Genomic DNA, 12,805 nt, shown 5'->3' with positions numbered 1-12,805 from the left:
CAGACCTAGACCACTCTTTCCGCTGAATCCCCCCATTAATCCATGCCCAAAGCTTCCATGATAAATAAACTAGAATACTCAATTTCCAAATAACAAGACATACCTTTAGGTTTGGGAGGCCCACCTTCAAACATATGATCATGACAGATGGGTGAGGGACCACATGGCTGGCTCAGGTGGCGGAGAAATGGCACATCGAGCTAGTTGGTGGTTGCAAGGGGCAATGTTGCGAACATTGCGATTGGGATTAAATCGGCGAAGGTCCAAAATAGGAAAAAATCGGGATAAAATCGGTAAAAATCGACAAAAATTCGGCAAAATTAAAAAAATACAAAAAAATTAATAAAAATTAAAAAAATTAAAAAAATACAAAAATCAAGATTTTTTTTGAAAAGATTAGGATTAAATTGCGATTTTTTCAAAATGAAAAAATCACCGATTTAATCTTTTAAGGCAAAAAATTGCGATTTTCGCAGCACTGGCAAGGGGATGCTAGTTGAGGACCATCTTGGAGATTTTTTTTCTCCTAGGGATATCACCCACAAAATGGTGGGTAACATCTGGCTATAAATGGGGCGTGATCTCTCGAAAAAGTTGACGAAGCTACTCGAACGAAAGGTCACAAGCACTCTAGCAATCTCTTGGTTGCTGTAAACCTATTATTTGCACATATAATAGATGAAAAACATGGGGCAACATGATTTCGCGACGTCTCATGATTGCACATGCTTGGATTAGACCCATAAAATCGATCCATAAAAATAAATTCTTCAAATGCAAATTTTGAATCTAAATGCAGCGAATCTACCATGAAAAATATCATGTCATTAGTTCTAATGTAAAAATCAGCATGCAATGCATCCTACGCTAACATGCATATAGTAATGCTAATGCTAAGTGTAATCATAAAGCCAGTGCAACCAACATATCATCATATCAATATAAATATCCCTGCTAGTATGACTGCTCATGTAGCAAATCCCGAAGCAAATGCGGATATATTTGTATGGAGGATGACACAGGTTGGAGGTGGGAAAATATGATCTCCATTCGAGGTAAAAGGAAGCCCTAGGAGAAGGAGAATAAGCCAATCTAGAAGAGTAGGGATTTCCCTCTAAGTACGCAATGGTGGAATGAAAGATCGCTTTCAACAATTCCCTATTACAATCATTGTTTATAATATCATGCCTTGTAGATGCCACAAGGTCATGATGAGAGGGGAATGAAGGGCGAGGGAAGGAAGGGGTGCAATAAATAGGTTGCTCAAGGTGATGGTTACATTGGAGAGGGGAGTTCATGGAGTGATAAAAAACTTGAGGGTGTGTCCAAGGAGGTAAAGTATAATCAATGAGGGGCTCTTCCTTGACACTATACTTGGAAGGGGGAAAGGGCTCACAGTCACTTGAGATCATATGACAAAGGGTGAGGGAATCACTTGATGAAGACTCAAGATGATGAACAATAGAAAAGGGAAAAGGGGAAGGTGAAGTTTCAACGGGACCCTTTTCCTGAAAATCCAACTCTAGAGGCTCAAGTGATTTGAATATACTCCCGGAATCATAAGGAAGGTAGGTATGAGCAAGGGCCTTATCAATCCTATCATTGTTGGTATCAAAGATAGGGTCTTCCCAAAAAGGAGAATCAATCATCTCCAATTGCTCCTTTTCATGCAAGGGAAAATGATAATTCTCCTTCCCAAGGGTATCGATGGATATGTCCTCATAAATAATGCCTGGGAGAAAGGGAGGACCACTCTCAACCTCATCCTCCTTGTTGGTGTCATAAATGGGAGCATAGTCAAATTGAGGACCAACAATTTCCCATTTCTCTTTTTCAATATGGAAATAATCTCCAATGTCATCTTCTAAGGGGCTAATGGGATCACCTTCCTCAAGGTTCTCAAAAGGAGAATCATCGGGAGTATTATCCTTGAGAAAGGTAAGGTTAGTCTCAACTTCACTTTTCATAGACTCGTTCTTCCCAACACGTGTTCTCAAAATCATCATTTTCATCACGTGGACCTGAGGGGGAGTCGTCCTCCTGCTCATTACTTAGATTCTCAATGTCTTGATGATGGTCAATGAAGGCTTCCTCTTGGATGCTTAATGTGGGGCATACTTGAAAATGCCTAAGAAAGCCATCAACGAACTCCTCAATAGATGAGATGCTCTTAGGTTCATGATCATGCAACCATGAGTTATGACCATTGAGAGATCCCATGAACAACAACATAAGGACATCTTGGTGAACAACCTCCTCTCTTGAAGCATGTGCATTAAATCTTTCTACGTGGTCAATTGCGGAGAGTGGATCACCATCAAACACGGGCACCCCACATACGGTAGCGCCTAACCAGCCATATATCGCGCATTCATTGCACCCGGAGATGCACGGGACATAGCCCGTTAACACGCAAATTGCCTTTTTTTATTTAGTGACGAGTTTTCAAATTCGTGTGTTAACGGATTATCTCACGTGCATCTCCGGGTGCATTGAATGCGCGATATATGGCTGGTTAGGTGCATCCCCCCACATACCATCCTTCCCGTGACACGATTAGGGTGCCTAGGGATGCTAGCAATGTCCAAAGCGGGAAATTTATCAAAGAACGACAACCTATTTGAGATATACATGAAAAATATGTAGGAGTCACTAGAGTGAATTTAAAGATGCCTAGAAAAATGCTTGCTTCACCGTACAAGCATCAACCTTAAAGTTCAATGAAGAACTAGGGCTTCGTTCTTCCAATGGAGTCACTAATAATGTTATGTCAATATGTCGTATGGGGAACAAACACACGTTTCGTGTCCTCAACAACGGCGCCAAAATGTTACCACTCAAACTAGCAAGGATCCTAGAGGGGCACTTGCTAGGTCAAGAGAAACAATGCAACTAAAGCCCATTATCACCACAACTAAAGCTTCCTACTCTTTATTGACTTTCACCGATGGGAGGAGACCTAATATATAGTCACTTGTGAAGGATAGATCAACTAAGATGGATGTGAAGTGATCTCGATGACCCTTTCCTAAGAGAGACTCAAGAGTGGGACTTGCTTGCTTCTTAAGCAAGCTGCAAGGTTCTCTAGGATAGGGGAATAGGGATTTGAGGGGTTGGCTTAGGGAATGTGACCTACAAAGGAGCTTCCTAAACCCTAAAATCCTTGTGGAACTTGGTTTCCCAAGTGGTTTTTAAAGAGTTGACTTTAATAGTGCATGGGACCACACGGGACCAAGTGGACCTGAGGTTAGGTCAAAGGGATAGGATTTAGCAACTAGTGATATACTTGACCTAATTAGGGAGGGGAAAGGGATCAAGGAATGAATTTTCAATGAAAGGCAACGCAAAGATCCTAGTGAGGTATCTAGCCTAAGGGAAACCAAGGGCAATAATTGGTTTTTGAGCTAGGGCTTGCGATATCTCAAGATCCAATTGTCAGAATCTCATGAAATTTGGAGGGCTTCTTGAGTACACACCATCGCAGTTGTGTACCACAAATGAAAGTATTTGGATAACTAGATTGTGAGATATTTTATGCCCTAGGTGACCTATGTGGCTAGACCTAGAAAGATGAGGAGAAGGTGAAGAAAGCTAGGTTTTAGGGTGATCACCTATGGTAGACTAGTGCGTAATCCTTTGGGGAGATTGGAGTCAAGAATGATTATGAATTCAAATTGAATTTTCTTAGTCAAGGAGGCCTTAAAGGCAACTTCACTTAGCACTAGGGCAAAGGAGAGCAACTTCAAAGACTTTATACTTCGTTTTGCAAAATAGATGGCTTATCAAGATCAATTTCAACAATGAAACATCCCTAGGAACATTCACTCATCATACATGGCCCATACATGAAGCATCACTATCTAGAAACAAAATTCCCACAACTTTGCAAAGATGGATGCAACAAATTAGCCCTAGTATAGCGAAATCCCAACAACAATGTATGTGACAAAAATAGAAAAAGAATAGCATTAAAATTGGACTTAGATGTATTAGCGTATATCCAACCATCAAATTTTTGCCAATCAAGAAGCTCCATGACAAGAGAAAATGATCCAAACATCAAAATTCATTCCATGCTCCAAAATTTCGTCTTCCAAGAAGGATAGTGAAGTTCTCACAAGAGATACTAGTCCAACCAAGTGATGCTGCTAAAACGAATTCACATCACTTCTATTTATACACTTCTAATGAGTTCGATTTAACTAATAAGGCCTACATTAGCCCCTACAATAAAATAATGTGCAAAATAACTAACTTCTAGTGACAAGTACACCAAACTAGCTCATAAAAATAAGAATAAACCTCTCAAGAGGTCGAATAATCAATAATGCATGTTGTTGGGCCTTGGAGGAGGCCTAATGAAGTCCATATGTGCCATAATGTGGAGTTGGACTTCTAAAAGTAGTGGACAAGGGGTTGGCCCCTTGTAACAACCCATGGTGCTCCAAATGGTATGTGGGGGCACACAAGTGTCCTCATGGGTCTCCAAACAAATCGAAGATGCCTGTAGATTGTTTGCAAGGGCTAGGATGTTGGTATAGGTGATGCCACATCATCATGGAAGTCCTGGATCATCTGCCAAGCAGTGTTTTTAAAACCGGAACCGGTGACCGGACCGGTCCACCTAATGAACCGGTTTACCGACCGGAACCGGTCTAACCGGGACTGGTTTGGTCTAAACGAACCGGTTTTTAAAAAATACATTAAATAATTAATTTTTAATGAAACAAAACTATTTTTAAGATGTAAAACCATGATTCCAAGCCAATAGAGACAAAATATGCAAAGTTTGCTCATTTATATACCATGCAAAGGTGAATATATCAAAATGGCACCGAGTGCAATACATATCATCGACCGAAGTGAAAAGCTTCAAATGATGCTAGCACTGTAACATATGAGAATATGGCAGTATTGTGCCATAAGTGTTTTACACCTTGCTACACAAAAGACTCAATGATCAACTTGATGTTAGTTCATGAATTATCACAAGAGTGTAGATAATTGCTTCAGGTTTTGTGTAGATCTGAGAAAAGGTTAACTATACCACACATAACTTTTTGTCAAGGATCAAATAGCTACATAAGTGAGCTTTTTCAACGATGCCAAGTATTGATGAACCTTAACCTCTAGATAGTGCTCAACATTGTTGCTTCTAGGTTTGTTAGGCTTTGAATTGACTTATATATTGCCTTATCAATGACTGCGAGTCGTTCTCAGGATTATTCAAGACCAATGCCACAACAATTAAGCTTCAGAGAATCTAGCAATCAAAAGACTCATAGATATGTCACAAAAACAATAAAACAGAGTCAACGAATCCCCTTCTGATTTACATTAAAAATCTTCAACTGACACTATCACTGCAAGAAATCCGAGCTCAAGACATTTCCTCAAGACGCCAAACACATGTCACAAAAATTGTCTTTCAACAAGCAAAATTTTCGAAGGTATGACAAGGGAATAGACTGTAATATGTGCTTCTTCAAGCCACCTGCGATACCCTTGTCAACCATTTTAAAAGAAAATAGCCCAATGCAAAATACAATCTCCAAGAAGATAGACGAGATCAAGGTTTGTTGAGATGTATGGTTATTGGAAACCCTAACTACAGTCACAGTTTAGTTTTGAATACGTCACAGGTCTTCACAAGATAGATGAATTGAGGTAACGTCCAAAAATTATTACAGTGAGCAATCTTGTTTTATGGTAAGGTTAACGTTCTTTTGAAGTGAGGCTGAGGAGACTTTGTGGATTAACTTCAGCTAAGCCCTAACCAAATCTCAGAGCCAAAGACAAAAAGAAACTCGCATCCACAGGAGACCATAAACCGGCGGGCTGTCCATAAACCGGCCGGTTTGCTACAAACCGGCCGGTTCCGCCCTAAACCGGCCGGTTTTGACCGGTTAGGGCAGTTTTTTGGGCAAATGAGGTGGCTAACCGGGTTTTATAGGCCGGTTCGGACCGGCCAGGCATCCAACCGGCCGGTTAGACCGGTTATCGGTTTTTGTGGCCGGTTTTTAAAACTATGCTGCCAAGTGTATGATGCAACTCTGGGGCCGACTGGGCATCATGGATCAGGGGCATCTTCCTCGTCTAATAAGTGAACCGTGAACAATCTCTGAATGGATGTGGGGATCCATGGAGTGCTGTCTGTTGCTATGGATGCCCTTGGATCTCTACACACACCTTACATGTGCCAATGTAGCCCTCTGGGGGCCAAGGCCCCGTATAGGGTGACCAAACCCAAATGGAAACCATCTGCAATCTTGCATAAGATCCAATGCATCCCCGTGCCTTCCAACATACCAAGTCATTAAAGAAATCAAGTAAAAGAGTTTATAAACCATGGATAACAAGTGGGCACTTCACAATGGCATGCCCTTCCATAGTGGGCTTTGGTATGTGCTAATGTCTCCAAGCTCCAAATAGGGTTAACCAAGCACCCTATTAGGTGGTTTCTACTTATAAAGGGGGTGGTATGTCCGTGAACATCCCTCAAATGGTGGTGGCATGTGGCATAATGATGGAATGGAGTAGGGAATGAAAGGGGGAAACCTGGATCACATGCCATGGTACAAGGGTAGCTAATAAAAGGGAAGGCCACACTTGGATAAATAATGTGTAGGAGGGAGCAATCGTGGTGCATGAGTTACCTCGAACTTGATTTTTCCACCCTTCTTCATATGCCTTTTGCCTTTTTATGATTTTCTTTGGTTAACTGCTCAGGGCTCTAGGTAATGAGAGCATGATGTGTAAAGTATAGTAGTGGATGCCCCCTTTTAAGGTGGGGTAGTTCATCGCCCATCGGGGGTTGGGACAATCATGGGTTCCTGAATGATAAAGGAGGCTCATCAAGGGCCATGTAGGAACCAGGGTGATGGCCATGGAATGGGGTAGAGCTCATGTCATGGCCTTTTCCCATGTGCTAAATGTTTTTTGTCCTGACCATCTTTTGCATTTTGTGGTACAATTTCCTGTTGAATGTGGCCAATTATGCTTTTTTTCTTTTTCTTTTAGCCGCATCAACCTCCGAGCATCATTCCAGGCCCGATCGATGGTGTGGGGCAAGGGGAGGGGGTGGCTAACCCTATGTATGTGGACCTAGTGGAGGAATGTGGACCCAGGTGGGAGGAGAGATGATTGAGGGTGTAGTGAGTGGAAGGGGAGTAATATATGCGAATCGTGGAACGGGACCACCCAACCAAAATTGGGGATTCCTGTGTAGTACCATCCCTGAAAACAATAGGTCAGTAAAAGAGGTCCCACGAGACTAGGGTGCAAGGTTAACCTCCCAAAAGAGACCTAGGGGACAAGAGCACAGACCTAGACCACTCTCTGCCGAATCCCCCTATTAATCCATGCACAAAGCTTCCATGATAAATAAACTGGAATACTCAATTTCCAAATAACAAGACATACCTTGAGGTTTGGGAGGCCCACCTTCAAACATACGATCATGACAGATGGGTGAGGGACCACATGGATGGCTCAGGTGGGGGAGAAATGGCACATCAAGCTAGTTGGTGTCTGCAAGGGGTTGTTGGCTGCCGACTGAGGACCATCTTGGAGAATTTTTTTCTCTGCTAGGGATATCACCTAGAAAATGGTGGGTAACAATACCTTTAAAAGCTTTCATCTGCTTCATGCTTCATCTTGTATAGCCATCTTGAAGTTACATCAGGTTTACCTTGTGGTCTTGGAACAACATCCCATACATCTTTCTTCCTAATCGATTCTTCAGCCATAGTATCCTTCCAAACCTGTGCTATCACAACTACTTCGTTTTGTTCGGAATTATCATCGGTCTTGATCTTGTTAGAGGGAAATGGTCCCCTAGACTTCCTTTTATTTTGGTGCCATATGTCAATTTGATGATTGGTGTCATGGATCTATGCTAGAAGAGGTCTTCCAATGACTCTATATAGTCCTCCCACTCTAGATCCCAAGATAAAGGCATCTTTCCTTCGGGATCCCTTCGGCCAGGAGAGGACCTTTCCATTAATGAAGGCTATTCTCATTCCTTTGTCTTCCAAAGCAGAAATAGATATTAGGTTGTTTTTTAGTTCCAGAACATACATCATTTCATGAAGAATAATAGATTTTCCATAGTTCAAATCAAATTTGACAGTACCAAAGGCCATCACTGGATATACAGAGTTGCCCCCAAGAATAATCTTCAAACTTGTCTCCCTCTTAACCAAATTTGAGAGGACTTCCTTATACTGTGTGAGGTGTCTAGAAGGCCCACTATCTACCAGCGAACTATCGTATGAATCTGAAGAAGAAGAACTAGAAAGGGCTAAAATAAGAATGTATGAATCTGAAGAAGATTAACTAGTAGCTACATTATAATCATCCTTGGAGTTCCTTGACTTCTTTTGAGGACGAGGACTTTCTTCACGATCATCCAGAGTATCTCTTCTTCTTTGATCGTCTCTCTCTCTTCTATCATCTCGCCTTCTTCTATCATCGCTTCTTGTTCCATCATTGCTTCTTCTATCATGTTACCTGTTTTTGTTATAGCTTTGATAAAATCTTGGAGCATCTTTCTTTCTCGGACAGTCTCAGGCATAGTGACCACGCTTGTGACAATTGTAACATTCAATATCCCTTGATCTTCTATAAGAGTCCTTTGACTTGAGAGAGGACCTAGATGATCTTCATTTTCCCTTTTTTCTTATCTTGAGTAACAAATGCAACGGGCTCTTCTTCTCCATGCTTATGAATTCTCCTTTTTGAAATCATCCTTGATTCTTCTTGAGTGAGCTTTCCAACAAGTTCATCAAATGACATAAAACTGTTGTTGTTTATGGTGGTAATGAAGGTTTCCCAAATAGGAGGGAGACCTCTAAGGGTTACCACCACCAAGTCTCTTTCATGTACATTTTCCCCAACTCTCTGCAATTGATCTCTAAGACGAGTTATTCTCAATATATATGATTGCACAATTTCTCCTTTATTCATTTTCATATCTTTGAGTTGATCTTTCAAGGAGATGATCTCACTCAAATTTACTAACTTCATACATGTCGGCCAACTTATCATACATGTCTTTAGACTTTCTCAAATTTCCAACATATGCAAGCAAATGATCTTGTAAAACCATCAACTATAATTTTCTTTGCTTTTAATTGACCTTTCTTCTACTTATTTTTGACAATAGTACAAGCATTCTTTGGAGGCCCAGGTACTTTTCCTTGTATGTATTCCCAAGCATCATTGTCTTCAGTGATGATTTCCAACTTGATCTTCCAAGCAACAAAGTTAGATGAGTCACCCGATTTCTCATTTTCCTTGAAGGAGGTTGACATTTTGACTAGATTAGATAGGCTCCTTCGACTTTTCCAAATATGATTGCTTCAACTCTTGTCTCCTTTTGGGCTTGTCCTTTACCTCAACTCTAATACCATGTTAATTTTTACACTGCTCTATGCTGTTTCAGATACTTTAGCCCAATTCAAGTTTTCAATTTGCAATCTTTCAACATTAATTAATATTTCCAATCATCAACAGTAATTGAAGATAGAACAATAAATGCAATGACAAAGGAGACAATCAACACATCAACAAGAGACACCAGATTTGGTCAACGACCAGGGGAAAAACCCCACAAGGGGGAATACCCTTTGAAATTCTTCTTCTATTAGATTGTCATAAAATTTTCAGTAGAGAGTACAATGATTCAGATCTCAATCAAAAATCTATCCAACAAAAACAACCCAACAATGTTCAGAAACATGAACCCATAAACAATACTGATCAAAGGTATTTGTCTAGCCTGCGATCAACTGCAAAAATGAAACCCTAGTTTCCAACCGCACGAAGAGAGTGTATGTGCATGTGGTTGAAATGCTCCAACTGCACGAATAGGCCTATGTGCTTGTGGTTGTAACCGAAAATTCCCTGTGGCAAGCGTGCGATTGCAAATCAAAACCCTACATCACACGTGCGAGCTTTATTCCTTGCAATTTCGGACATGTACGAACCAAACTCTGCAAACTTTAGATCTGTGCGAACCAATCCAATGAAGAGAGAGAAGAAGACGATGCTTGATGATGATATCCAAATGAGCTTCACTTGACTTGTATTTATAGGCTTCCAAGGGTGTCCAATTTCGCTTTAGGGTTGACCTGATCAAATGTGACATTGTGTGCTTCACTTCAAAAATATACTTTCCCTTGTCCAAATCCAGTGCTCCAAAGGTCAAAATTAGTCCCCTTGAAAAAAGGAATCTAGCCCCGTGATTGGAATTTGTCACTGAGCTGCTAAAAATTAATAAATAGAGGCTTGGTGAGAATGTCGATAATGTGCTTAGGGTGCTCACTGCAAAGCAAGAAATCAGGGTTGGTGTTAACCAGGTACATCAAGGATCTGATCAACTGCTTGTACCTCTAAATCTGAAGCGAAATCACTCAACTTCTTCAGATTTGTCACCATAGATGTAGCCATGGACTTGCAGTCCATCATACCGAATCTCCCCAAAATCTGGATAATGTACTTCCCTTGAGGAAGATCTTATCTAGTCTTTGCTACACCTCTAATCCCAAGAAAATAATGTTTCTGGCCAAGATCCTTCATTTCAAACTTCGAGGCCAACTCCCTTTGACGCTGAAGCAGATCCTCTTGTGGTAGTCCTGGCTGCTCCATAAGCAAGTCCTTCTACTACTGCTGCTGCTTTTGCCATGTAAGCAAGTCCTTCTACCACTGCCTAACATGGTCCCGACATGTAAGCAAGTCTTTCTGCCACTTCTCGACATGGTCCCTCCAAAGAAGGGCGTATTGCTTCTAGAGACCTTCTGCCTCTGAGCATCTTGACAATCTCAACCCATGACATCCTCTTGGAAGGATGCCCCTTCCATTCTGTGTGACTATCTACTCCCTCAGTACTAGAAGCTCTTCTAGTCATCTGGCATGGTCCTGGATGTTTGTATAATTTTTCCCTCTTGAACACCAATCATTCTTGTTGAGTTTATGCTCGAGCCCTTAGGTCATACAAAAACCTATCCATCGGAGACTGGAGCAAAACTTATCTTTGTACTCCCTCTTACTGGGAGAACCCTCTTGCCACAAACTTTGCTTCGTTCTTCTCGATGCTGCCATTTGCTGCTAGAATCATTGCCTTGGTAGCCTTCACGATGTACTTGCAAACCTCATTTAGGAGGCCATGGAAGAAACAATTATAACCAAGCAAAAAAAGACGAAGACAAGAGGCTCACCAAGGAAAAATAACAATAATCAAGGGAGAAAGATATGAAGTATTTATCTCTTGATTAAGGAGGAAATTGTTGAGTGTTGTAGGGAATTGTCAACTCTCTCTTGATCCTTTCCTCTTTTATGAATTCCATATGCAATCTCATCAAGCTTAGATTCTTTTGTTTCTTCATCTTGCGGATTAGGCTTAACAAGCCATTCATCAAGCTATCTAGCCACACTAAAGGCTTAACAACAAGCTAGCATCAACACAAAGTCATTCCACATGCTATCAAGGGGATAAACCAAGTATGCATCACACCAACTCTACTTGCATTCAACACTCCAAGTCTTGCTCTAGGTTTTACAAGCCCTAAGTCTTCCAACTCTTGTACCAGGCTGTCCTTTCCCTCCAATGCTTACACAAAGATCAACTCCTTTTGATCACTATCAACTTGTTGCTCACAGGTAGGATTCTCCTTTAGTCACTTGTACCATATCAATCACCTTGCTGTTAGGCCCATGTGATGTTCCTTTTTCTGGTGTTCCTTATGACATGGTTAGGATGGACTTTCAGGGTTGGAGGCAAACAGGTCACAGGTGTAGGTTTACTTCATCAGCGGGCCCAGGGGATTTTGGAGATGTTTCATGGGGTTTTGAGGAGTTTCTATGGGATCTGATGGCATTTGCTTGGCATATTCCATCATCTGCACAACTTGCCTTTTGTTCCATTGCATTCCGACAACTTTTGAAAAACAGGGTTATTATTGGGCCTAACTCAATTAATTACGCTTAAGGTGGCATTCCGAGAGGAATACTTGACAGAACACCTTAGTGTAATAGCTCGTTGGAACTAAAATGAGAAGATCTACATGATGGGATTGTTAGAAGTGATTTTCAGTGACCTGAGGAGGCATGGTGGTAAGTTTACTATTTTCCCACATTAAAAAGAATACTTTAATTGAAATAAAAAGGGGGAAATAATAATAATAAAATAGGAAGTTCTAGAGGGGTCCATCAGATTTATAAAAGAGGAGGGGGAGGCCATTGGGGGACATCTTGGATTGTTGATATTTTCTATTGATGAGGTTTGGAGAACCTAGTTCCCAACTTCTCTAGCCCCAGGACGGAAACCCTCGGGTATGTTGTTGAGTGTTGGACGAAAACCCAACTCTCCTTGAGGAGACTTCATCCAGGAGTTTCATAGAGCTTCAGGGATATTGGAGTGAGGATCATTCAGGTCCTCAATTGGTGCTTCATCGTCTTTCAATTGATTCAGTGGCAATCGCTGTTGAAGGGAGAGTGCAATCGTTGTGGAATCGCATCAAAATATTTGGAGGTCCACTCAACTATCATCATTTCTATATGTCTCAAAAATTTCCAGTTGTACTTGCATGCTATACTATAATAAATGAAGTTGAGTCATTCCTTGTGCTACATTTTCTGATGATATTTGAGTTTTTGGGTTTACTTCTGTAAGTTGTCAATGTATTTGTTGTGCTTGTATAATTTTTGGGTTCCTGTTTACTGGTGCATTTTGGTGTAATTTCGTGGGTTTTTTGGCGAAAATGCCGACATAAAATTTTATAAAGAAAATTCTCAGGAAAATACC

At 41.0% G+C, this 12,805-nt stretch overlaps 1 protein-coding gene across 1 annotated transcript in view; it reads left to right on the top strand.

Annotated features, from left to right (window-relative positions):
• DELTA-OAT (ornithine-delta-aminotransferase) overlaps positions 1-12,805 on the top strand; it is a 175,279-nt gene that overhangs the window by 19,934 nt on the left and 142,540 nt on the right. The gene's annotated exons all lie outside the window — the stretch shown is intronic.

The sequence above is a fragment of the Pinus tabuliformis genome, chromosome 9 (genome assembly GCF_031772625.1).
Source record: "Pinus tabuliformis cultivar Carrire ecotype Pingquan chromosome 9, CPIR1, whole genome shotgun sequence".
Lineage (NCBI taxonomy): Eukaryota > Viridiplantae > Streptophyta > Pinopsida > Pinales > Pinaceae > Pinus > Pinus tabuliformis.
The sequence above is the reverse complement of the archived record's forward strand: the minus strand, read 5'-3'. Positions and strand labels throughout refer to the sequence as shown.